Below are 24,781 nucleotides of genomic sequence, written 5' to 3'. Positions count from 1 at the left end.
ATCAGCAGGAGACTTTTATGGGAAAAGTCAGGTCTCCTAAATTGAGATTCTCATGTATATAAATCTTACTTTGGAAGGCACTCCAAAGGACAGTAATAATTAATGTATAATTTTTTTATCTTAAGTTCTATTCATGACTGAGCAGAACCCAGAACCCACTGTAGAGTGATGACATCCTTTGGAAGCTAATGATGGGGCAAACATTTTAAATTGCAAGTTGGAGGAGGTGATTACCGTGAATCATTGAGTCAGATGTGGCTTATACAGGATCAATTTGCAATGCTCCCTGCTAAGTTGCCAGACATGTTAAATTGTTTGTTCTCTCTATTGCAGCTAGGGAGTGTTACAATTTCAGGAGTTTACAGAGATGGATGACTCCATTCAGTGACCATGTATAGACCTCAGATGTGTAATATTGTATGTACATCAAGTGATATTTCTAATCAGGTTCAGAAGAAATTTGACTAAATTCAGAGAAATCTGAGTGTTTCCCTAGCTACTGCATATCAGTAACTGGCCAAGTTTCAAAGAAAAAGATGAACATCTTACCATCACTCCTCACTCCCTCTCCTCACACTGTCCTAGCTCTACCTGTCTTTGGTGCTTGCAACATTGAGCCACTTATTAATATGAACTCAATATGAACTTCATTCTCCAGCTTTTGAAATCTTGGCTTGACTCAGTGTAACGATTTTTCTTCAAGCCAGTAAGTACAGTTTAAGCAGTGCTTAAATGCCAATGATGAGATTAACACAATGGTCCTGCTGTGCCAAATAGCAATTTTTGATACAGATTTGTGAGTCCTTCGCTTTGACTTTGCTTCAGTAAAGAGGCAAGTGCTGGAAATGACAGTTACCTGAAAAAAGGAAGAAAAAAAAAGCAACAGAACCATAAAAGCTTTTGCATACTTAGAGTATGCAGTCATCTAAGTTCAGCATGCCCTTTTTATGAGCCTTATCTCGAAAAAGACTGTTTCAGAAATTTGCTTTTTTAGCCTAGTGATTTCAAAATATTCCTCTAACCAGACCGAGAGCTGTGTTTTTCAAATGCCCCACCAGTTGCAGTTAGTTTCCTGCAGTTCCCATTTGATTTTTCCTGTGCATAATCAGATAAGTACTTTCACTTTTCAGCCTTAGCCACAAGGAAGATTGAGAATGATAATTTGGATTTCTCTCTCTCTCTCTCTCTCTCTCTCTCTCTCTCTCTCTCTCTCTGTCTCTCTCTTTTTTTTTAAATCATTTGACCATTTCCAGGCAATTGTTAACATTGAAGCCTCTGGAAATCATTCCGTTTTGACTAAAATTATCTAATAGGTTCAACAATTACAATTGGTGTCTGGGGAAAAAACATGATGGCAGAAGACAGGCAAACAGACCATCACACCTGTGGATAATCAAGGTAGCCACGTGACAGTCCCTGTCAACAGCCAGGAAGAGGAATGAGTTATAACCAGGGTGATTCAGTATAATTTCATTGAATTAAATAGATTAATGTCAACTTCACTGTCCTCTCAAGACAAATGAATGTCATGGTTACACTCATGGTTTTCTTGATGCTGTTGCTGCTGTTTATTGCAGTTTGTTTTATTTTGGAAATGAGTAATAAGAATTCTTAATTGCCCTGTTAACAATTTCATTGCCATAAAATATACTAATAATGTGCCCATGAAAAAAAAGAACTCTGAAAAGAAGGCGTTTTATGATTGTGCCATTTTTACTAAAAATGTTATGTATTTATATACTGCAGAAGGGATTCCAACAAAACTGATAGCCAACATCTTTAAAAATTAAATGAGTGTGTCTTGGAAATTGAATTACAGTGGAAGAATGGACCACTTTCTTTGGTAGACTATGTTATCGAAAAACATTCATTTTTCATAGTGGAAGGTCACTTGCTTTTGTTTATATTACATTATACTGTTAAATGAAATAATGACCTTTCTGCACAGTTTTAGTACTGTTAAATAATTCTTTTTTTTTTTTTTTTTTTTTTTTTTCTATTTCCTCATTCAGGAAATAACCACAGCTAGTCCTGGAATATAACTTAGGACTTACTTATCAATTCTTCATTCACCTTTCAATCATTTTCTGCAACAATTAGGTAGAAATAACATCCTTGAAAATTATTTTCCAGCAGTATCAACAGAAGCTCTGTATCCATTTTTGCACAACTTATTTTAAAAATTATTCAAGTGTAAAGAATGGAAAATCTTTAAGGAAATGTGACTCATGAGAAAGCAATGAAGAGCCTGATTTATGATAGAGAAAAAAAAGATCTTACATAAAGAACTGTATCCTTTCTCTCATACAGCACAGAAATTAAGATAGTTTAATTTGCCTCAGAGAAGAGTATCTGAATACTATGGATAGCTTCCTAATTGCATAGTTAGTGAAACACTACAACAGAGCAAGAAGTCTATGCAATCACTTCACTAGAAGTTCTTACTACTAGGTGACCACCAGTCTGTCTGAAGAAATGCTCTATCTGCATACAATCCTGCTTCAAAGCACAGAAATTGGGTAAATAATCTCCTCCCAGGTTTTCATTTTTATACTCTTATGTCTGATTCTTTATTCTCTATGATTGTTGCACTTCACTCTCTTTGAACTTCGGAAAATATTTTTTTATCTTATTTTACAGAATTCTCTCTTCTTTACTTGATTCTCTATAATTTAATTTGACAGATTAATTGCAATGTTAGCAGAAGAAAATTGATGATCAGAAATTAACATTACAGTTTTCAAGCTGTTCTTCCATTGTTGTAGAATGAAAAATATTATATATTTTTTTCTTCTCCCAGCTCACTGGAGATGTAAGAAAAATAGAGCACTCTAGCAATAGGAAACATCTTGCCAAGTTTTTCCCTCTCTGCTGGTTCCCAAGAAGTCCTGCTCTGTTAGTATTGTGTTACATTCAAAAATGAGATTTAGAAAATATCCAATGATTAACATTTCCCAAGAAACTGGAATTGCAAGCAAAGGTGCTGAAGTGGTGTCAAGAATGACTGGAGAGCCTCAAGGCTTTGCTGAAAAGCAAGTGGACTCACATCCATCTGCTTTGGCTTGATTTTTTTTTTTTTTTGTCCTGGAGCCATTTAGGTTGACATCACCAGTCACCTCACTTTATCACATGTGAACTTGATGCAGTTTCCTGCACACACTTCTGTAGCTAAACCTTAAATAGGAAAATTCTGATAGCTTTGTTTGAACAATAAAATGTAACTGAATATATTGGATAAGAGTGAATTTAAATTAAATGTGTATTCGCAACAATTTTTATAATTTTAGAGATTACAAACAAGTTTTAGTATGGAAGAAAATCAGAAAATGTTATTATTATTTTAAAAGACCTTATATCACTCACTCTGTCTTAAATTCTTTTTCCTATTTCGCCATTCTTGGCATCTAAAATGTAGAAATTAGTCTAACACACCTGATACATTTAACACATGTTTCTAGTCCATGGAAGGACAGAATGCAGTCATCATCGGTCTTTCTTGAACAGATAGAAATAAATTGGGTTTATAAGCTTTGCAGCGGAAGTATGTAATACATATTGAGTGAAATGACCTTTGGAAATATCTGACTTTGTTATAAATGGTAACTTGAGAGAAAAGAAGTCACTCTCAGCTTAGATTAATCTGACATGCTGCTAAATATTGTTTTATATATTTTATTTGTTTATATATAACATATGGTTCTATATGTTCATTATAAGTCTTTCATCTTTTTATGCATTTCCTATAATGACTTTTGTGTGTAAACTTTTGGCAAATTATTAACTCTAAGTTTTAAAGTCAATTACTCTAAATAGTAAAAGATATTTGGTTTCAAATTAGACAGGTTTTTTTGAAGGCTTTGCACAAGCAGACGAATTCCATCTTCTCTAGAGTGAAAGAGATCTATTAGGCAGAGAGAAAGACAGAACTATTAATGTCTTTCCCTCTTTTCTCCAAATTCTCAAACTATTGGAAATCAAATATACCTCAGCAAATAATTTGAAACTGCATTATGCTTTCTCAGAAGGTCAAGCAAGGATAAGTAAAATGACATTCGAGAAAATTGAAAAATGTCTTTGTGTAGAATCAAAAGAGGCCTTTTAAGAGGTGAGATAAAATAGAAGAATGTTGGTTTGCAATTGAGAGGATTGTAGCTACTCTGCACATCAGAAATTGGCAATGTTTTAATAGCGTGCATTTTGGACTTGTGCTGAATATGACACTTCCACAAATTCCTATTATCATTTCTAATACCAGTCGATTTCACCTTCAAATCATACTTCAACAGTGTATGATCTGATCATATTTTGTAGTCATATTGGTCTCACTTTACCAGTATGCCTATAAATGCAAAGATGTAAAGCAAATTAGATATCTAGGCTAGCAGCTTATATTTCACTTAGTCCAAATTTAATCAATTTAAAATACTTTATATTAAATCTAACTGGAGATCTCCTTCCTGCCTGAGTTCAGGTAATATTAATTGAAAACTAGGCAAAAGAAAATTATATAAAATTGTCAACCCAGCAAGGATATCTTCAAAAATTACTTACATAAGGTCTCTTAACAGAAAAATCTGCTTAGGTTTTGCTGCTTCCTTGAGGAATGTTCATCTTTTTCATTTTTGTTTATTTTTGCCTGGATTAGAGAATTTCAGACATTAAGCTTATAAAAAAATGTTTCAGCCAACCAATACACTGCAGCGATCATCCTAAAAGCATTCCAGGGGAAAAAAGTTATGGATTACACACAGTATAAAGAGAGCAGATATTTCTTTGTGTCACATTATTCTTTTGTTTTGTTTTGTTTTGTTTCATGATGCATGAATCAATATTATTTCTACTATCTTAGAAATGTGAATGGGAGACTGTCAATGGCTATGGTGATGTCAGGATCCAAAGCTGGACACGGAAACTTGACACTGCTAAATTGTTATGATGAATTACTTTTGACTTTTGTCAGTCAACTCTTGGGTGGGGTTTTGAAATCAAACTGGAATAGCAGTTTGATTAATAGCAGATTTCACATGGCAAAGCTCTTTTAGAAGTTTAGATAACTTGATACATATATGATCAGTGCTGTGTCAGTTGATCTTACTGCCTGAGAACTTGTGCTGTTACTATCTAGATTACTAGTATAGATGTAGGTAACACCTGAGGTAACAGGTCAGATTGTTATAGATGTACTATAATGAACTATAAGATCACTTAAGAGCCATGAGACACTACCTTTTTTTGTGTGATGAATAATATTCCTATAAAGGAATTTGAAAGCCTAGGAACCTTTTTCCTCAACATATAAATAACAAAATTGATGTGGAATCAGATGCTGTCAATAGCGTTGATATTAATTGTTGTTATGTTACAATGCTATTATGTTATAATGCTTTTTTTTTTTTTTTTTTTTTTAAATCTTTCTTATTTTCCTCCTTCTCTTACTAAATTATTGGCTGAGATCATCTCAATATGCCAAATCTGTTGTGAAGATTCTCAGTACTACAAGTACAGTGTAGTAGTTCCTGGCTTATGAATGCATCAAATATTTTCTACAATTTCCTCAGATCAGTCCAGAGCTGTGGAGGTCCTTATAGAATAGTACAGAATAATTTATGCTGCATTCTTCAATTTTTACTCAGATAAGGCTCTTAATTATTTACTTTAGAATACAGTCTGAAGGGCTATATCAAAATGTATTCAGTAAGAATGTGTCATTTAATTTATCCATTAATTTTCTGTTTCCAAAATATTTAGGAATGTCTTGGTGCTTACCTCTTTGTATGGATTCTAAAGAAGATTTGATGGGATATGTTTTGCACTTTTCTATAGGAATATTCATGGTGGAAGTGAATAACTTCCAAGTTTAAGTAGTGCAGCATTGAATCAAGATGTACAACTTTTCTTCCTGCTGTACCTGTGTGTATTCAAACCAAGCAGCTTCAAAAGACAGTTGCTATTTCAGTCTCTAGGTTTTAAATATTTAGTTCTAATTTCTTCTCAGGCAAATGGTCAAGAAAATTTCATAGGTTTCCTTTTTTCTTACCTATTGTTAAGAGCATAAAGTTTCTTCTCTGTCTAGACAGTAATAAATGCCTTGGATTTGGTTTCTAACTTTGATTTGGTACACTTTTGAAAACATGTAGTCTGACCTAAATTGCATGGGTCATAGAATTTAACAAGCAAGTTAGGTATTAAGTCTGTTGCTGCTTCTGGGCCTATTACTTTCATGACTTTATCAGTGGAAAAACCCAGCTTCAACACTATCACTGAGCAGAACATTTAAAGATATGTTTGCTCTTGCTTTAAAAACTTCAAAATTATTTTTTCAAGATGACGCATACTGGACTTCAATAAAAATTTCTGTAACAGACCTAAGTCTTATTAAACAAAATCAGGTGCTAAAGTGAAGAAGTTCTTTTAAGTCTCTTTTTGTTGTCAGTCACAATAAAAAAAAAAGAATTAGCAATAAATTGTCAGTTGAACAGAATACAGTTTTCCAATACTTGCATTTATATCTCCCTGCCCTCTCTCCCTACCTTAAATTTAACTTGTTTATTCCTATAGATCACAGGCACCTTATTTTAGATGAGGCAATCCAGATGAAGGATACATTTTAATATCACAATAGACCTAAAAAATAAATACTTGTGAAAGAAAACTCAATTCATTACAGTGATACTCTCTGTAGTTTGTAGATTGATGTAGTTCTCATCAATCATTAGCAAATAAATGCTCATAAGCTTTTTTGATGCTATCACATCTGCGTTCATAAGTAGTTGCACAAGAAATGGCTCCCCTTTACAGTGCTGAGGTGTGAAAAGCATAAGTCTTTGGTGGGAACTGCACATCATTACTTCCTCTGACAATCCTCAAATATTCCTAACTATGGTAACTTTTGAAACTCAAATATTTTACTGTTGCTAAAGGCAAAAAAAAAAAAAAAAAAAAAAAAAAAAAGGCAGGAGCTATGAGACAGTAAATCATATTCATCTGCAACATCATATTTGCTCTCTGAAATTCTATGTAAATTAATGCATATGGGATGAAAATATAACAAACAATACTAATTTTATCTTCAAACCATACCTAGTCGTGACACATAAAGAAAAGAATGTAAGTGTTTTATTGCATATCAGCTCTTTTTTTCTGTGTGCTGAGAAATGTTAGCTTTTCAAACATTACTTCTTAATCATATTTTTTCAGTCTTCATTTTCTTGTTCCCATTTTTATGACTCATCACCATTTACCTTACAGTAAGGTATTATTAACAGAGTATCTTGATGATGATCTTTGAGAAATAAACTGGGTTTTGTCCATGTTGTATGTTCAGGTGTTCACAGCATCACGTTGCCCTTGCAGTTAACAATTATTCACACATATCTAAAAGAAAGATCTCAAATATTACAACAATAACTAATGAATAATATAAGCTTGAGCTGCACGGGTAGGTATACAGGAATGATATTTCAGGCCCTAAAATAATTCTCTCAGTTTTTAGGTTGAGTCATCCTAGTGAATCAAAGTGGAGAACTATATTGGTATAGATCTGGTGTTGTATTTTGGTCTGTAGTAATTAAACTGTTATTTCTGTATTCTTTTTCATTTCTAGTACTTTATTTCAAGCACATTTAACAAAGATTAAAGCCTCCATGACTCTTGGTAATAACCACTTTATTCTATAATTAATAGAAGAGTGGTTCCACCCCTAACTCTGCTTTGACATAGCCTGAAGCACTGCTATAACGACATGCATTTTTCTTCTCAGATGATACATCATATAATACAAAGCATCTGTAAAAATCTCTTTTCTGGCTGGAAAGTTTCTGCTTTGTCTGTATCGTGCATTTATACTGGAGACCATTTGTATTATTTCAGCTTAAAGAATATCTGAAACACACAGAACCAGCCTGTTTTCAGTGATATGCAAGGCTAGAACAAGACAAAATGGGCACAAACTGGCACACAGGAGGTTCCCTCTGAACACAAGTTGCCCAAACACTTTGTGGAATCTCCTCCTTGGAGATCTTCAAAAAGGACATGCTTATTGTTTTTAAATAGTGAAAGAAATTAGCAAAGGAGCTAATTACAAAGTGGGACATGAAGGGAGGAAAGTAAATTTTCATTCTGATAGTGTTAAATTCAAATAAAAAATATTTTATACCAAGATTATTTCCATGAGATGATTCTGCTGTCTTAATCCATGATTCTCCTTTATTTCTCCTCAAATAAAATGTTTTAATGTTATAATTTATTGATCATGACTATCTTGATCCATTAAATAAATACTGAGTGTAGCTCGAAAATTCTTCATGTCAGGTAGCCTATTTGATGGAATTATATCACGGAATCATAGAATGGCCTGGGTTGAAAAGGACCACAATGATCATCTGGTTTCAACACCCCCTCTGCAACAGGCAGGGTCACCAACCACTAGCCCAAGCTGCCCAGAGCCACATCCAGCCTGGCCTTGAATGCCTCCAGGGATGAGGCATCCACAACCTCCTTGGGCAACCTGTTCCAGTGCATCCCCACTCTCTGTGTGAAAAACTTCCTCGTAATATCTGACCAAAGCCTCCCCTGTCTCATTTTAAAACTCTTCCCCCTTGTCCTATCACTGTCCACCTATGTAAGCAGTTGTTCCACCTCCTGTTTATATGCTCCCTTCAAATACTGGAAGGCCACAATGAGGGCTCCCTGAAGTTTTCTCTTCTCTAAGCTGAACTAGCCCAGTTCCTTCAACCTTTCTTCAAAGGAGAGGTGCTCCAGCCCTCTGATCATCTTAATGGTCCTCCTCTGGACTCCTTCCAAGAGCTGTGCATCTTTCTTGCACCAGGGGCCCAGGCCTGGATGCAGTACTCCAGATGGAGCCTCACAAGACCCAAGTAGAGGGGGACAATCACCTCCCTCCCCCTGCTGGCCACTCCCTTTTTGATGCAGCCCAGAACACAGTTGGCCTTCTGGGCTGCAAGCGCACACTGCTGGCTCATGTCCAGCTTCTTATCCACCAGCACCCTGCACTTGGCCTTATTGAACCTCATTAGGTTTTCATGGGCCCACGTCTCCAGCCTGTCCAGGTCCCTCTGGATGGCTTCCCTTCCTTCCAATGTATCGACTGCACCACTCAGCTTGGTGTCATCTGCAAACTTGCTGAGTGCACTCAATGCCATTGTCTGTGTCATTGATAAAAATGTTGAAGAGCATGGGTCCCAAAACCGACCCTTGGGGGACACCATTTGTGACTGGCCTCCATCTTGACATAGAACCATTGATCTCAACCCTTTGGCTGCAACCAGCCAACCAATTCTTAATCCATCAAACAGTCCATCCTTCAAATCCATACCTCTCCACCCAGACATATCTGAATGGTTAAGTTAAAGGCAGTGTGGTTGGAAAATTAATGAATATACATTGAAATTTACATTTCTTCAGAAGAGTGAAGAATTTACTGTGTAAGAGTAATTTTCAGCAAGATCCTGCTTCTTAGTTCTAAATGCATTTGACCTCTGAACTGTTGTAGATTTAATAGGCAGGAGCTATTAATAGTGTAATAGTGTAATGACAGTGGGATCTTTTAATTCACATCTTTCAGTTGAAGAGATTGAAGATACTGTTTTTTGTATGTGTTTTTTTTTTTTTTCTTGCATCAAAGTTATTCTTGCAACAATTGTGAATACCTGAGCATGAACAGTTGAACAATATAATATTTGTAGGCTTTTTTTCTTTTCTTTTTTTCCACAAAGTTAGGATTTCCTAGAAAATTTTCATTTTTGCAAACAGCAGATATTACAATTTCTAGAGTATCTATCTAGGGACAATATCTTCCATATGATGTTAATGACTAATTGCTTGCTTCATCCACTTTGCTAGACTTATATATATGGGACAAGATTTCTTTTCTGATTCATTATCTACTTGGGCCACTTCATAGAGCCATTTCTAAATGATTTCATCAAATACAGTGCATAAGGAAATAGCAGATGGATTAACTAAGTAAGCTCTGATAATAATTGTAGTTAAGTAAATAGGATTATGTCATTTAGATTAGATTTAGACTGCACAAAATGTCTCTAATTGATGAGGACTGCCAGATTAAGAGCATTATATGTATTCAGTGTAAATAAAAAATTGACAGTAAAAGATTATTGGCAAAATAAATTTAAATTAGCAATTACTAAATATCTGCTCCAACCTAGAAAAGGATAAGGTTGTTAGAGATAAGTTTTGACAAGGTTTATGTGACATGTTTATGTTTATCAAGCATTATTTATCTTGTTTACAAATCAGTTCATACATCAGTAGCTAACAGAAAAGCTTGGTCACACAAAAGTTTATTAGAAACGAGCATGTCCAAGTATTACAGAAATGACTCGGCTTCCAAATTTTTCTCTTTCCTTTCTCCTAAACATTCTTCATTAAAACTCTTTTTATTTCTTCCAATGGATCTTCCTTAAATTGCAGAATAGTCAATATTTCTTGGAAAAAGTATCTGATTAATATTTTTCTGCCTGTTTACTAAATGTGGCTCTGATAAAGTAAATGTAATGTTTCCTCCTTGTTATCTCATCTCCTGTTCCAATGTATAATTTTTGTCTAAGCCAGATTTTTAGTTGAGCCTATAAAGAACAAAAAAGTACCATCTTTTTTGGTACATCAAAATTACCAGCTGCAACTCTCATTTCCACCTGCCCCAATGTTACTGATAGTCCTCATTTTTGCTCCCATTATTAGAACAAGAGCTCTTGAGTGAAAACACACATTCAAAAGCTAGAAGTTTCTTTACTATTGTATTTCATTTCATTTTATTTTCACACTAAAAGATGAGAAGATAGGTTAGGATCCAGTACAAAACACCAAGTTCAAGAAAATGTAAGAGTCTACCTCATTTCTTAGTTCATCTCTGGAAGGCTTTAGTATGTATGCCTGAACAATACTTTTGGGGATCTGTATGTCAGTGCTAGGTTAAGGAGCAGAGATTATCCTGCCAGGATGAAGAAACCACTTTTTTCAGAAGTGTATGCAGCCCTATTGTCAGCAGTCAGATTGAAATATCGAATGCTTTCCTGCCAGTTTCTTGTAGAGCTCCACAACCTTAAGCCACCAAAGACTGATGTCAAGACTACATTATTCTGGGATGCTGTAACTTTACTGAATTTGTAATCCTGAGTGTAATTCATAGAATCATACCCTCCTTCTACAGGCAGGGTATCTCCTTCTAGACAAGGTTGCTCAAAGTGACCAGGTTGCTCATTCAACGAACTCATATAAATGTGGAGGCTACTGCTGCTTATGCTTAAGGTTATAGACCTATTGGTTCAGGTGAGTCTTAGTGAGTGTCCGTATGCAGTTTCCCATGTAAATGAAATTTTATAGCAAGTATGAAGTCTATTTCCCAGTACAGAAGCATTATTTACCACATATATTTCATTTGTTATAGGAGTTTTTGTTGAAGTCACATCTAAGATTCCAAAAAGCCAGGTTCAGTCATAAATATTAAACTTAAATCAAAGAAATCAGAGCTGTCCAGAATGAAATGAATGGATGAAAATAATGTCAGGTTGTTTTCCACAGACACAAATTTGATAAAAATTTCTGTATCCAATTTCACTGATTTTTGCACTTCCTCAAATAAATAAATAAATAAATAATTGCATCTAGATTATAAATAGCTACAATTCTCATCCTCATTAGTCTAGAATTTAGGAAAACAGTCTGAGTGTCTATTTTGTGTAATTCAGTGTGGGATTTCCAGTTTAATTAGACAGTTCATTGGGGCTGAGTTCATATTTTTAAGGAGCCAACTATAATGACTCTTTCCACAAGAAGAGAAATGAATGTCAGTGCTCTATGAAAGTGCCTCTAGTCTTTGTTATGTAATGAACCACCCAGGATATTCAGTGAAAGAATATCAAGATTAATTAATTTGAATCTGAAATGTAAATATTTAAAATGGGAATTATCTCACTAGTGAAACAGTAAGCTAACTACTGGTTTGGTTTAGGATGAACCATATTCCAGGAGTCTATTTGTCTACAACTATAAAAAAAAAAAAAAAAAAAAACATAGAAAAGGAAATTAACCTTTAAATAGCTAAAGATATACATGTTGGAGCCCCTGTTAGTGAACCGTCTCAGGTAAGTGCTTAAGCTATCTATATAGCTGATCAAAATTGCTGATCAATCTATATTGCTGATGATACGAAGTTGGGAGGATTGGTTGATACACCCGAAGGCTGTGCTGCCATTCAGCAAGACCTGGACAGGCTGGAGAGCTGGGCAGTAAGAAACCAGATGAGGTTTAACAAAAGCAGGTGTAGAGTCTTGCACCTAGGGAGGAATAATTGCATGCACCGGTACAGGTTGGGGGATGACCTGCTGGAGAGGAGCTCTGCAGAGAGGGACCTGGGTGTCCTGGTGGACGACAGGTTGGCCATGAGCCAGCAGTGTGCCCTTGTGGCCAAAAAGGCCAATGGCATTCTGGGGTGCATTAAAAAGAGCGTGGCCAGCAGGTTGAGGGAGGTGATCCTCCCCCTCTACTCTGCCCTGGTAAGGCCTCATCTGGAGTACTGTGTCCAGTTCTGGGCTCCTCAGTACAAAAAAGACAGGGATCTCTTGGAAAGAGTCCAGCGGAGGGCCACAGAGATGGTGAAGGGCCTGGAGCGTCTCTCCTAAGAGGAAAGGCTGAGTGAGCTGGGCCTGTTTAGCCTTGAGAAGAGAAGACTGAGAGGAGACCTGATCCAGGTCTATAAATATCTAAGGTGTGGGGGGCAGAGTGGCGAGGCCAGACTCTTCAGCAGAGTGCGGAGACAGGACAAGGGGAAATGGCCAGAAGCTGGAGCATAGGAAGTTCCGCACCAATGTGTGCAAGAACTTCTTTACGGTGAGGGTGACGGAGCACTGGAACAGGCTGCCCAGGGGGGTTGTGGAGTCTCCTTCTCTGGAGATATTCAAGACCCGCCTGGACGCCTACCTGTGCGACCTGGTGTAGGGATCCTGCTTTGGCAGGGGGGTTGGACTCGATGATCTCTGGAGGTCCCTTCCAACCCCTACGATTCTGTGATTCTGTGAAAAGAAACAAAGCTATGCCCCCAAAGAACGATAATGAGAGAGATCACAGAATCACAGAACTGTATGGATTGGAAGGGACTTCCAGAGATCATTGAGTCCAGCCCCCTGCAAAGCAGGCCCCCTACAGCAGGCAGGTAGGCATTTCGGTGAGTCTTGAATATCTCTAGGGAAAGAGAATCCACAACCTCTGTGGGCAGTCTGTTCCAGTGCTCTGCCACCCGTACTGTGGAGAAGTTTCTTTACATATTGGTACAGAACTTCCTATGCTCCAACTTATGACTGTTTCCCCTTCTCCTGTTCCCACAGACCAGTGAAAAAAGTTTGGTCATGTCTCTTTGATTCCCACACTTAAGGTATTAATAGACATTGACCAGATCCCCTCTGTCTTTTCTCAAGGCTGAACAAAACGAGTTTGTTCAGCATTTCTTCTTAGTGAAGATCAAACCATAGAATATCACAGAATCATACATAGAATGGCCTGGGTTGAAAAGGACCACAATGATCATCTGGTTTCAACACCCCCTCTGCAACAGGCAGGGTCACCAACCACTAGCCCAAGCTGCCCAGAGCCACATCCAGCCTGGCCTTGAATGCCTCCAGGGATGGGGCATCCACAACCTCCTTGGGCAACCTGTTTCAGTGCATCCCCACTCTCTGTGTGAAAAACTTCCTCGTAATATCTGACCAAAGCCTCCCCTGTCTCATTTTAAAACTCTTCCCCCTTGTCCTATCACTGTCCACCCATGTAAGCAGTTGTTCCCCCTCCTGTTTATATGCTCCCTTCAAATACTGGAAGGCCACAATGAGGGCTCCCTGAAGTCTTCTCTTCTCTAAGCTGAACTAGCCCAGTTCCTTCAACCTTTCTTCAAAGGAGAGGTGCTCCAGCCCTCTGATCATCTTAATGGTCCTCCTCTGGACTCCTTCCAAGAGCTGTGCATCTTTCTTGCACCAGGGGCCCAGGCCTGGATGCAGTACTCCAGATGGAGCCTCACAAGACCCAAGTAGAGGGGGACAATCACCTCCCTCCCCCTGCTGGCCACTCCCTTTTTGATGCAGCCCAGAACACAGTTGGCCTTCTGGGCTGCAAGCGCACACTGCTGGCTCATGTCCAGATTCTTATTCACCAGCACCCTTCACTTGACCTTATTGAACCTCATTAGGTTTTCATGGGCCCACGTCTCCAGCCTGTCCAGGTCCCTCTGGATGGCTTCCCTTCCTTCCAATATATCGACTGCACCACTCATCTTGGTGTCATCTGCAAACTTGCTGAGTGCACTCAATGCCATTGTCTGTGTCACTGATAAAAATGTTGAAGAGCATGGGTCCCAAAACCGACCCTTGGGGGACACCATTTGTGACTGGCCTCCATCTTGACATAGAACCATTGATCTCAACCCTTTGGCTGCAACCAGCCAACCAATTCTTAATCCATCAAACAGTCCATCCTTCAAATCCATACCTCTCCAATTTAGAGAGAAGGATATGGTGTGGGTCCATGTCAAAGACCTTGCAAAAGTCCAGGTAGACGACTTCCGTTGTCCTTCCCCTGTCAACCAAAGCTGTCACTCCATCATAGAGGGCCACCAGATTCGTCAGGCATAATCTGCCCTTGGTAAAGTCATGCTGGCTGTCTCAAATCACCTCTTTGTTTCATATATACCTAAACATAGTTTCTAGGAGGGAGATGCTCTAAGGCCTTTATCATCTTTGTGGTCCTTTGCAAATGATACCCTTATTTTGTTACCTGCCTAATGTGGAGTCACAAAACACATGTTCCTATAAGTAAAGTAGACTCTTGCGTGAGTATAATGGGATGAGTATCAGCAGATGACTTCAAAGTTGTGAAATTTGTTAGCACCAGAGTGGAAGGAATAATGTTAAACTCACCTTCATTGAAGGTGTCTCAAACAAAGCTAGTCACTCTAGGTGTGGTCAGTAGAGAAAAATAGTTTTACACAGAAGAAGTTAAATAAGGTGAATCTCATCCACAGGCTTAGGGAAAAAAAAAAGACTCAGGCACTCCAAGGAGATACATTCTATTTTAAAATATATGTTTAAAATACATTCTTTAAAAACCATTTATAAGTGTTCTCTTGCTCTCTTCTTTGACTGCATATGTAACCCAGAGAATTTGTTTGGAGCTTTTAGACTTCTAGAACTGAAAGAGATGAGTCCCATTGACTAACTTGACAAGTCAATATTTACTGCACTGCAATAATTGATAAGAGTCCCTATAGGTCACAGAACTTACTTATTAAGTGCTGATTACCACCAAGAACACTATTTCTGGAACAATACCTTACTTGCATCCCTTTATCAATTGCATATCAGTCACTTGTCAGTCTGATTTATCAGACTGACAAAGTCTCAGCAGATCCATGGCTCAAACTCTTCCTTAAGAGCTGAACAAATTTAGTACCTCCCCAGGAAAATCAATAAAACTACTTTGAATGTCTAGCTATTTTGCACTTTAAATGAACATAGTATTCAAGAAAACATCTTGCTCATGAAAGGATAACTAAATCCTCTAGTCCTTCAGTTTACCTTTTTTTCAGCACTGTGGAGTACTTGGTGGATAAAAGTATAACTTGTGATCCATTCTTTACTGATACTGTTGCCTCACTGATTGCAGTGGAGTCAAAAAATTAAATCTGTGTGAAGTGGAAGTAAACTGCTTATTAAATATTAGTTCACCAAGTAGAAATACACTTTTACAATGATCTCTACATGGATTTCACATATTACTTTACGATACTGTATGTAGCCATTGATCTGACTCTGTAAGGACCTGGGTGAATGACTTTAACATGATACAAGTGGTAGATATGACAAACTGGTGAACTTTCTGAGACCAGTAGATTTGTTAGGAGCATTTTAAAGAACTCTGCTTAAGAAAGATATCATTTGCTACTTTCTGGAATTAATGATCTCATGTCACAGATAAGGTAGGCTTAATCAGTTCTTATGACTCAGAGAAATATCTAAGAAAATAATGAATATATCATGACCAGTAAGGACATTTTCCAGAACATTCATTGATTAGGTTAAAATAACCTTAAGATGTTTACTGGTCACTGTAAACAACATTACCAGTTTGAGCATGAACTTCTAGTTCTTGTTTTTATGATACTATTTTGATCCCTATCTATAGCTGGCTAATAATAATGCCCTGACTCCTCCTGAAAGAAATGACTTGGTGTATTAAAAGATTTCTTAAAGTAACTGGCAGATTTCAACTGTACACCTACTAAGTAACTTACTTATTTGACTACTTGATTGCACATTAAAATAAAAACCTCCCCTGTATAAATTTAGTGGTTAAACTGCAAACTTAATACTTGTAGAGGCACATGACAGAGAAATAATTTTACCTCTAACAGCTTTGAGGGAGTAGTCCTCAGTTCTGCCACCTTCATAATCATAAGCAATTTCTTTCAACATACCAAACCTATTTATAAATAGCTGATTACAGATTTAGGGATGATTTGTCAAAAAGTTTTTTGAAACCAAGACAATAGTTTCTTTGTTATTGACTTTAATGGAAGCAGGAGTAGAACAAGTACTCATTTCATCCGTTTCTTTGGAAAATAAAGGAACATTGGATAATCAGCACTTTGTACCAAAAGGATTGCAAGACTCTATATTAACACTACACTTCGGAGAAGCATCTCAGTTGGAGGTTAAATACCTGCAGTAGCAAAGGTGTTGATGTTAACAACATTTAAGTTCTTGTTTAATGCTGTGCTAAATACAAATGACAGGTATAAACAGTTAAGGTCAAGTTAGGCAGAACTTGTTGGCTGAACAGCTTGGTACTGGAGACGGTTTTCAAAGATGTTACTACACAGTGGAAATCAGGTTTAGAAGCTTCTCCAGACATTGCATGAAAAGATCAAGTCCAATTCACCATATTTTTGTTTGGTTTTATTTGTTAGCTGTCATCAGACCAACAGTACATGCAAATAAGTAGTACTTAAAATCTTATCACTTGATGTTGCTGAAGAGAAAAGAGTGAACGGGAAGGATTAAGAGAGATAGGCAGGGTAGAAAAGCAGAGGTGAAACATGGGAGTGGGTATTCAGTCCTGGCAAATAGCCAAAATCTGGGCACCAAATTGCTAGTTGAGACTGTTGCTTATAGGTATATTCCTTTCACTGTTTGCCTGCTAATTCCCTGGAAGATATGGTTTGCTATAGTTGCAGATAAGGTTTATCTTTATTTATATTACAGAAAGCATCTAGACTTTCTCAAGTCTGATCTGTCATTGTTTTCTCCCTCACATTCATTTTAATCCAGACAAATATTTATTGATCCATGGTGATTCTAAAGCTCTCTTTTAAAATAAATTGTTCCTCTTTGTCTACAGTTCATTCTTCCTTTGTACTTTTATCTCTCTCTCCTATACAGTAAGAAAATCTGAGCTTCTGTTCTCCAGTCCTGATAAAACTTTCATGATGTTTTTATTTTTCTTATCAAATTTCACATTACTCTAGTTTAAGGTGCCATTTTTCATCATAAGATATTCTATCTTCTCTTTACTCAGTGTTATTAGTCAATCTGAAAAGGAACACATATCAGTCACTTGTAGATCAATCACATCTACATTAATCATTAAATCATGACTCCATTCTTACTTCTTAATATCTGCTTTTAATTGCCTTATTCTCTTTTGTAAATTTCAGTGAACAACATTTTACTGTTTGTTTTGGTTTAGTTTTTAAAAGCTGAATTAATTTGAGTTCTAGCACCTATTTTGTATTTTTTGACTTTTTACATTTTTTTTTTTCCCCATCTGAATGCCTAGTTATGTAATTTCTTGATTTTCTGTTTATTCCCCATAGTTTTTCTGAAATATTGAGTGGACAGTTTGAAGTCCTTTTATAGAGTGTTTCCCCTTATAATTTTAGAAATATCACAGAACATAACGGTAATTACTGAATTTTGCTATGTTCTAATCCTTTATTATTATGTCACACTGAATTTAATAACTGGCTTTCCAAATAGCACAAAGTCATCTCTCTTGTAACTGAATGCCTTAATTACAGACTGTTTAATTTAACATTGTGATTACTCTTCTGAGGTTTTTTTTTTTTTTTTCCTAACTAGTTCTTCTGAAATTTCTTTCATTGTAACCAAAGCCAAGTCTAATATATCATTAACTCTTAGAATTTTGAGATGCAATTTATCTGAATTGTAGTAGACATCTGAAGTACCTACTTTACAATGCAATGGATTGTGTTCTGAAAATGGCCATTATTCATCACTGGCTGTCAAGAGAATGTTAAAGTGACTAGTCCAGATGTTGGTTATTTATGTTGTCATTCATCCAAATGAGTCTTCTTACTGCTTATCCCAAATGCAATGAACATGTGACAAACAGTACATGGACAAGAGCAGAATTTGGGATGACTGCCCTTCAAGAAGGAGTTGTGTTTGGGGTGCCCTCAAAGAATTCCCGTATATATCACAACTTCAGTCACTGCACTGTGTGGGCAAAGTCCCACCATGACAAGCTTTGTTTTCTCCTCCCTGTCACAAATGTCCAGTCTTACGCAAACAGAAATGTCAGGTAGAAAAGAATTCAAGTGTTGAAAAGAGGTTCTAGGAATGGTCTTCAGCACAAGTGGAGCAGGAGCTCATCACCAGTGCATGATTCACATTCAGCTGGTCTGAAAGGACTGAGCACAAGTCATAAGATAAGGTCCAAGTTGCTCACAGTCAGCTGTCCTGAAGACTGATAGCCCACCTATCTGTGGGGACTTGGCCTGGCTTTAGTGTGCTGAAAACCAATACAGGAGGGGTGCCTCACAGGATGTGGGCAAGAGCACTGTCATGCATTTGAACTGTGTAGAAAGGTTTTCACAAATCTGTTGATTGTAACTACCTTCCTAGCTGCAGAAAAGAACTGAATAAACTTCTTATTTCTTTCATTTTTTAACTTATTTTTTCCTTTTTTTTTTTCCCTCTCTGCTTTTACTAAATTTACATTTCCCATGAGTGATTGCTTGATTAGTCCTGGCATCTGAAAGGAAATCTCCAATGCCCTTCTATTGGTGAATCACATTTATTGTTGAAAAGTTCACCATTTTGTTATCCTTCGTATTTTGCATGCATATCCTCAAATAATAAAATATTATGTAGCACATTCTCTCACAAAAGGCATAAAAAGGAATTCTAATTAGTGTAATAGGCTTTCAAGTGTGATATACTCACAGGCTTTATTCCTGAGAGCGTTACCACATTGAGCATCTTACTGAATAACTACAAGAGCCAGGAAACGCCACACTTAACTGCTTAGAGCAGTAAGTGTTCCAAGATGCTTCTCAGGCAAATGGATTTGAGACTTGTCAGACTGTGTACACAATAGAGATTGTTGATCTTTGTAGAAAGTGGTAGTGGGCAGTGTCAGTGAGAATGTTTGATTTATATAATAAATGTGTAATTATTATTTTTGACCAGAGAACTACAGGCCTAATTGTTTATTATCTCTTTAATAGTCTTTTTTTTTCCCATCCAAGGGCACTCATTCCTTCCTTTTCCTTTGAGAACAGTTTCAAAGCCCACTCAAACCATTTCCTAGTATTTCAAAATACAAATTAAATTTGGTAGAAAAGAGAGCGCAATTGTGTTCTTCATTAAACGGAATTTTCAGAGTACCTATGTTGGGATAGGTGATGTTTTGAAGAACTGATGCAGAGAATTTCCAAGAATTTCTGTTATCTTGTGAGACAAATTTCTCTTTATGTTATTTCTGTGCATGCCCCAATCCTAGGTATTTATGGACATCTGAATTGCAGGACAACATTCTAAGATTAAATGAGCCTGAAATAAGAAGTCATTATCTTGGGTGCAGAACTGTAATTTTGGGAATCTGTACTTCAGTATTAAGGAACATGTTGTTCATGACATTATAAAAATAGAATATATTTTTAGTAATTCTCCATTCTATTGTACACTTATTTTTTGAATAAATTAATACCCACAATGAAAAGGAAAATTTACATAGAATTTGAAATGCAACTATATATTCCATAAACTTTAGTTAAGTGAGTACTTATCAAGTGGTGTGAGAACAGGAAAGCTTAACCATCTGATGTGTTTGGTAGTGAACCATGCAATTCATTAAAGAGTTCTCAGGATATTCTGCTATTTTGGTTTGATTTGGTAGTAGGCAGAAAAATGTGTTTCTAAGATTTTTTTCTGGTCCAATAATGGCTTAAGTTTCTGCTGCGTCTACATCTTTCCCTTCCTCATCCAGTCACTGAGTGCCTCCTTGTATCATTACATTATTTTATTCAACAAACTTAATTTTAAGGTCGTGGAAAGAATTGCTTCAGAGGAAGAATATTTCCTGAAGAGTCATTTCAGTGGGGAAGTCTGTGATCAACCATTCTAGCCGACCTTATCATTTTTTACAGCTGCCTGAAAGGGAGTTGTGGTGAGGTAGGGATTGGCCTCTTCTCCCACTTAACTATTGATAGGATAAGAGGGAATGGCTGCAAGTTGCACCAGGGAAGGTTCAGATTGGAGATTAGGAAGAATTTCTTCTTGCAAAGAGTGGTTAAGCATTAGAATAGACTGTCCAGGGAAATGGTGGAGTTGCTTTCCCTGGAGATATTTAATGAGACAGAAGATGTAGCACATAGGGACACAGTTTACTGGGCAATATTGGAGGAAGGTGGATGGTTGGACTAGATGATCTTAGAGATTTTTTCCAACCTTAATGATTCTATCTCCTTATTCAGCATCTTTTTAGCCAAAGGAGAGGTAGTTAACACAATTAGTGGAGGTGGACACCCCTGTAGTTCACCCTAAGAGAGTCTTCTAGCATTCACTTCAGTTGCCCAAGCATAGGTACCTACAGCATGTGAGCATCCATAGAGTACCTCTTTGGGTGCTTGTTCAGGGACCAATATTTTCATATTTTCATATCATAATACTCTGAACATGTCATAGTACACTGGATTTGAGCTATTGAGTTTGAACTTCATTAACAAGTCAGCTAAATCACTCTATTATTAACTGGACTAGAATTTATATACCTAACAGTCATGTAGATATACACAGAAAGATATCTAAATTCAAAAGTTTTGATCACAGACATACTTAAGTTAAATGAAATCTACCCATAGGCTTATACTTAATGCGTGATTTATAGGGTGAAGTCGTCCTAACAAATTCTCCAGTACTATATCACAGTTTTCTGCCTCTTGTTATGCTGAGACAAGTGTTTATGAGTCTGTAGCAGAATCAGATGAAAGAAATAGCCTGAATTAAAAATGGCCCTTTATTTCAGAGAATTGCTTTTAATCTAGATTGTTTCAGTCTTCTAGCTCACTACTGCAGCCAGACAAACTGCTGTATTAGTTCAGCTGAAGAGGTGGTAAATCTCATCGGTGACACAGGTATTATAAGACAGGGAAGTGAAGGGTGAAGGGTGGAAATCTCTTAAAGTTTTGCAGATGAAATAAGAAAAACTATTCCTTCAATAATTTAAGGCTTTTTGTAAAATGAAAAAAAAAAAGTGTTTCCACTTTAGTAAGCACATCCCAGGATACTCAGAAAAATCATTGAAGAGAAAAGTGAGTGCTGATGAAATGCTAACAATAGACTTTGTTCAGATTTCACTTGTGGAAAAGGGTTTTCTAGTACAGTTGTATACTGCAGATCTCATACAGATATGACAGTATCATATCAGTATTCGGAGACCTACACATACCCTAAAGCTGTCAGTGCTCTCATGGCTCTCATGGTGTGGAAGGAGGAGGGAAGGTAAGGAGTCTTAGGTGAAATTAAAAATGGCTAAGGCGTTTTGACAGTCTGAAACTGCTCCTGAAAGAGCAAGATAGTTCTTACCTCTTCCTTTCCACTTATTCTGAGGCTCTTTTGAGGCACTGAAATTGGCAACTGATGTTGGTGTTTTTCTCTTTTCATTTTAGTTTTTGTAAGGGAGATTACATCACATAAATGGCTGAGAAGCCACTTGAGAAAAGTTTTAGGAAATAAAAGTAAAGATCACAGATAGGACAGTGGTAAAATAAGACTTATATTTTTGTGAAAGAGAACTTTTAACACTATTTACCACACCCACAGCACTTGCATAAGCCAGAATCTGAGAATGTGTAGCCAGGGTAAGCAGAAAGATAGAAGTGCATGTGCATAAGTTCTCTGGTCATCACAAGCCAACATATGACTGCTCTGAAAGTAATTCCTCCTATTTTATAATGTTGGCCCATGATTTTGGAAGTGGATATCAGTGTTATGGGAGTAGAGGTTGAATTTTCCCACCAGTGTCCTATTACATTTTGTTGCTACATGACAGATAGCAGCAGAGAGGCAATCTGACAAAATGGCTTCTGACATGGAAGTGCAAATGAAACAAAGGTGTTGAATTCCTCCATGCAGAAAAAATGGCACCCACTAGCATTCATTAATGCTTGCTGAACTTTTATTGAGATTGAACAGTGGATGTGAGTACAGTGAGGTGGTAGGAGGTGTGTTTCAGTAGTGGTGACAAAGACAATCCTTCAGCTCTGTTGGTGCAGATTGTGAGGTGCGTGACATGCAGACTCTTGTTATGAAAAATCATAAATAATGGTGGTGGCATATAAAAAAATAATGTTTTGTAACTGAGAATTTGCTCTATCAAATAGTGCTATTGTGCTCCCTGTATTTGTCATAGTTTCTATGGAAATGAAATGAACAGAAGCGTTAATTTCAGAGTGACCTATGTAATTGCTGATGAGGCAGTAATTTTCTGCCTGTTACCCAAGGATGATATTTGCACTTTTTATATGGTAGTACATGGAATACAGCTGAACTAAAACTGACAAGGTTGTCTACTTGTAAAAGAGTAATATATTTTTCCAAGATATATTTTCATGTTGATGAGTTCACTGAATTGACTCACTGCATACTATGAATGATATATAAGCATAGTGTTTGGTCTCTCAGAGCATATGGTTCTGTGACTGCACTTCAGAAGAAGGTTCCATGCCCTATGACTTCTCAAATGTGCATATATTTCTCTCCTAGCCTTCTCTATTCCTCATTGCTCTATCAGTTGCTCTACCTCAAATATTGAAGATCTAGGATGGAAATGAATAAGCCTTTACCTGAGAGGGAATTGTGCCTTCCTCATCCTATTAATCAAATAGTAGGATGGACAGATAATATTCACTCACAATATTCCTTAATGTGTCTTAACAAGGCAGATTATGGCTACAAAAATGCCAATCTCAGTAAATTCTTCTGGTGAAACTGTAACTGATTTCTGAAACTGTAACATGTATCATGTTGGCCTGAAAGCATATATTTGACATTTTGTTTTTTATTTTGAAATTTCTGATTAGCAAATACTCTGGAAAAGTAGTTAAAACCAACACTATCTTCCAGTGAATCTTATGCAGGAAGAAGCCATATACTTGAATCTACATTAATAGCTTTGAGAGCAAAAAATGCCATCAAATTATAAGATATAAAAATGGCTTCTAGACACACAAGATAAAAACTTTACTAAGAGATGAATAAGCTGCGTAACTATTCATTGGAATCCTGCATTCACTGCTTATTTTGCTACATTAATCTTTAGTTAAACTTCAATACTTTTTAGTGAAATAATAAACCAATTATTTGCATAATTTCATTCATTAAAAAAGATAATTTGCTTTTCCAGATTATATTACTGGAAAGGATCAGTTACTGAAGGTCCAGAACTGTGGTCTTAGTTTGGAGTTCAGAGTTCTGAAGAATGACTTATCTGGAAGCAACAACTTAAGTATGTGTAACTAACTGTCTTTACTGAAGAGAGTTCTTAGTGAGAAAATTAAACTGTAAGTTCAGTAAATCAAATGTTATAATTATCTTTATTTTTTCCCGCTTTATTTTAAAAATAAAACAAGTAATTTAACGTTTTATTTAAATCCTCAGTATTCAAAATGACTTATCTACTTTTGATCAAGGCCTATGTTCATTAAGTTAATGGTAAACTTAATGTAGTGAATGTATTAAAAGGCTACTGTAGAAGAAACCTTCATGTTTGAGCATTAATTTCTCCATTTTGCTATATATAAAATATATACAGATATAAATAAAAATTAGTACTTACATCATCAAGAGGAATTTGATCTAGTCAGAAAAAAAATATATATTTATTCTGTGAGAAGGTAATATAGAAATTGCAATCAGGATGATGTAGTTGCATTAAAACAAGGGGCTACAATGAATCTGATTCACTTATTCTAGGAATCTGAATGATAGCAGTGCTGTAGGTGAAACTTAGCCTAACTCCTGTCTTATAGTTTTAATCACGTTAGCTTTAATTAAGATTCTTTCACATGTGTGTTCAGACTCTGTTTTGTTATTTTCCACTGTAATAGTGTTGTAACTATTCCTGTAGGATGACTGCACAGTGCTGAACAACATATTTAGCAGAGGTTGTCTTCTTCAATCATTGTTGTTGAGATTTTCTACAAGTCTGCTGTGTTTGTGACACTTTCCTGCCTTTGGCAAACTGTAGTGAATGGCTGAACCATGTGATTTGATTTCACAGGTGACTGTGTAAATACTATATATTGCACCCAATAGGAAGGAAGGCTGCTGCTATGTCAGTAATGCCTGCTGTGATGAGGACTGGGAAAAGCCATATGGGGGGGAAAAAGAAACTGTGCCTTCCTGCCAAGTAATGGGACACAGAAAGCTTGGGAATATGGACAGGAAACAGT

Source organism: Phasianus colchicus, chromosome 2, assembly GCF_987193195.1.
Source record: "Phasianus colchicus chromosome 2, bPhaCol1.hap1.1, whole genome shotgun sequence".
NCBI lineage: Eukaryota > Metazoa > Chordata > Aves > Galliformes > Phasianidae > Phasianus > Phasianus colchicus.
Note: the sequence above shows the minus strand (reverse complement) of the source record.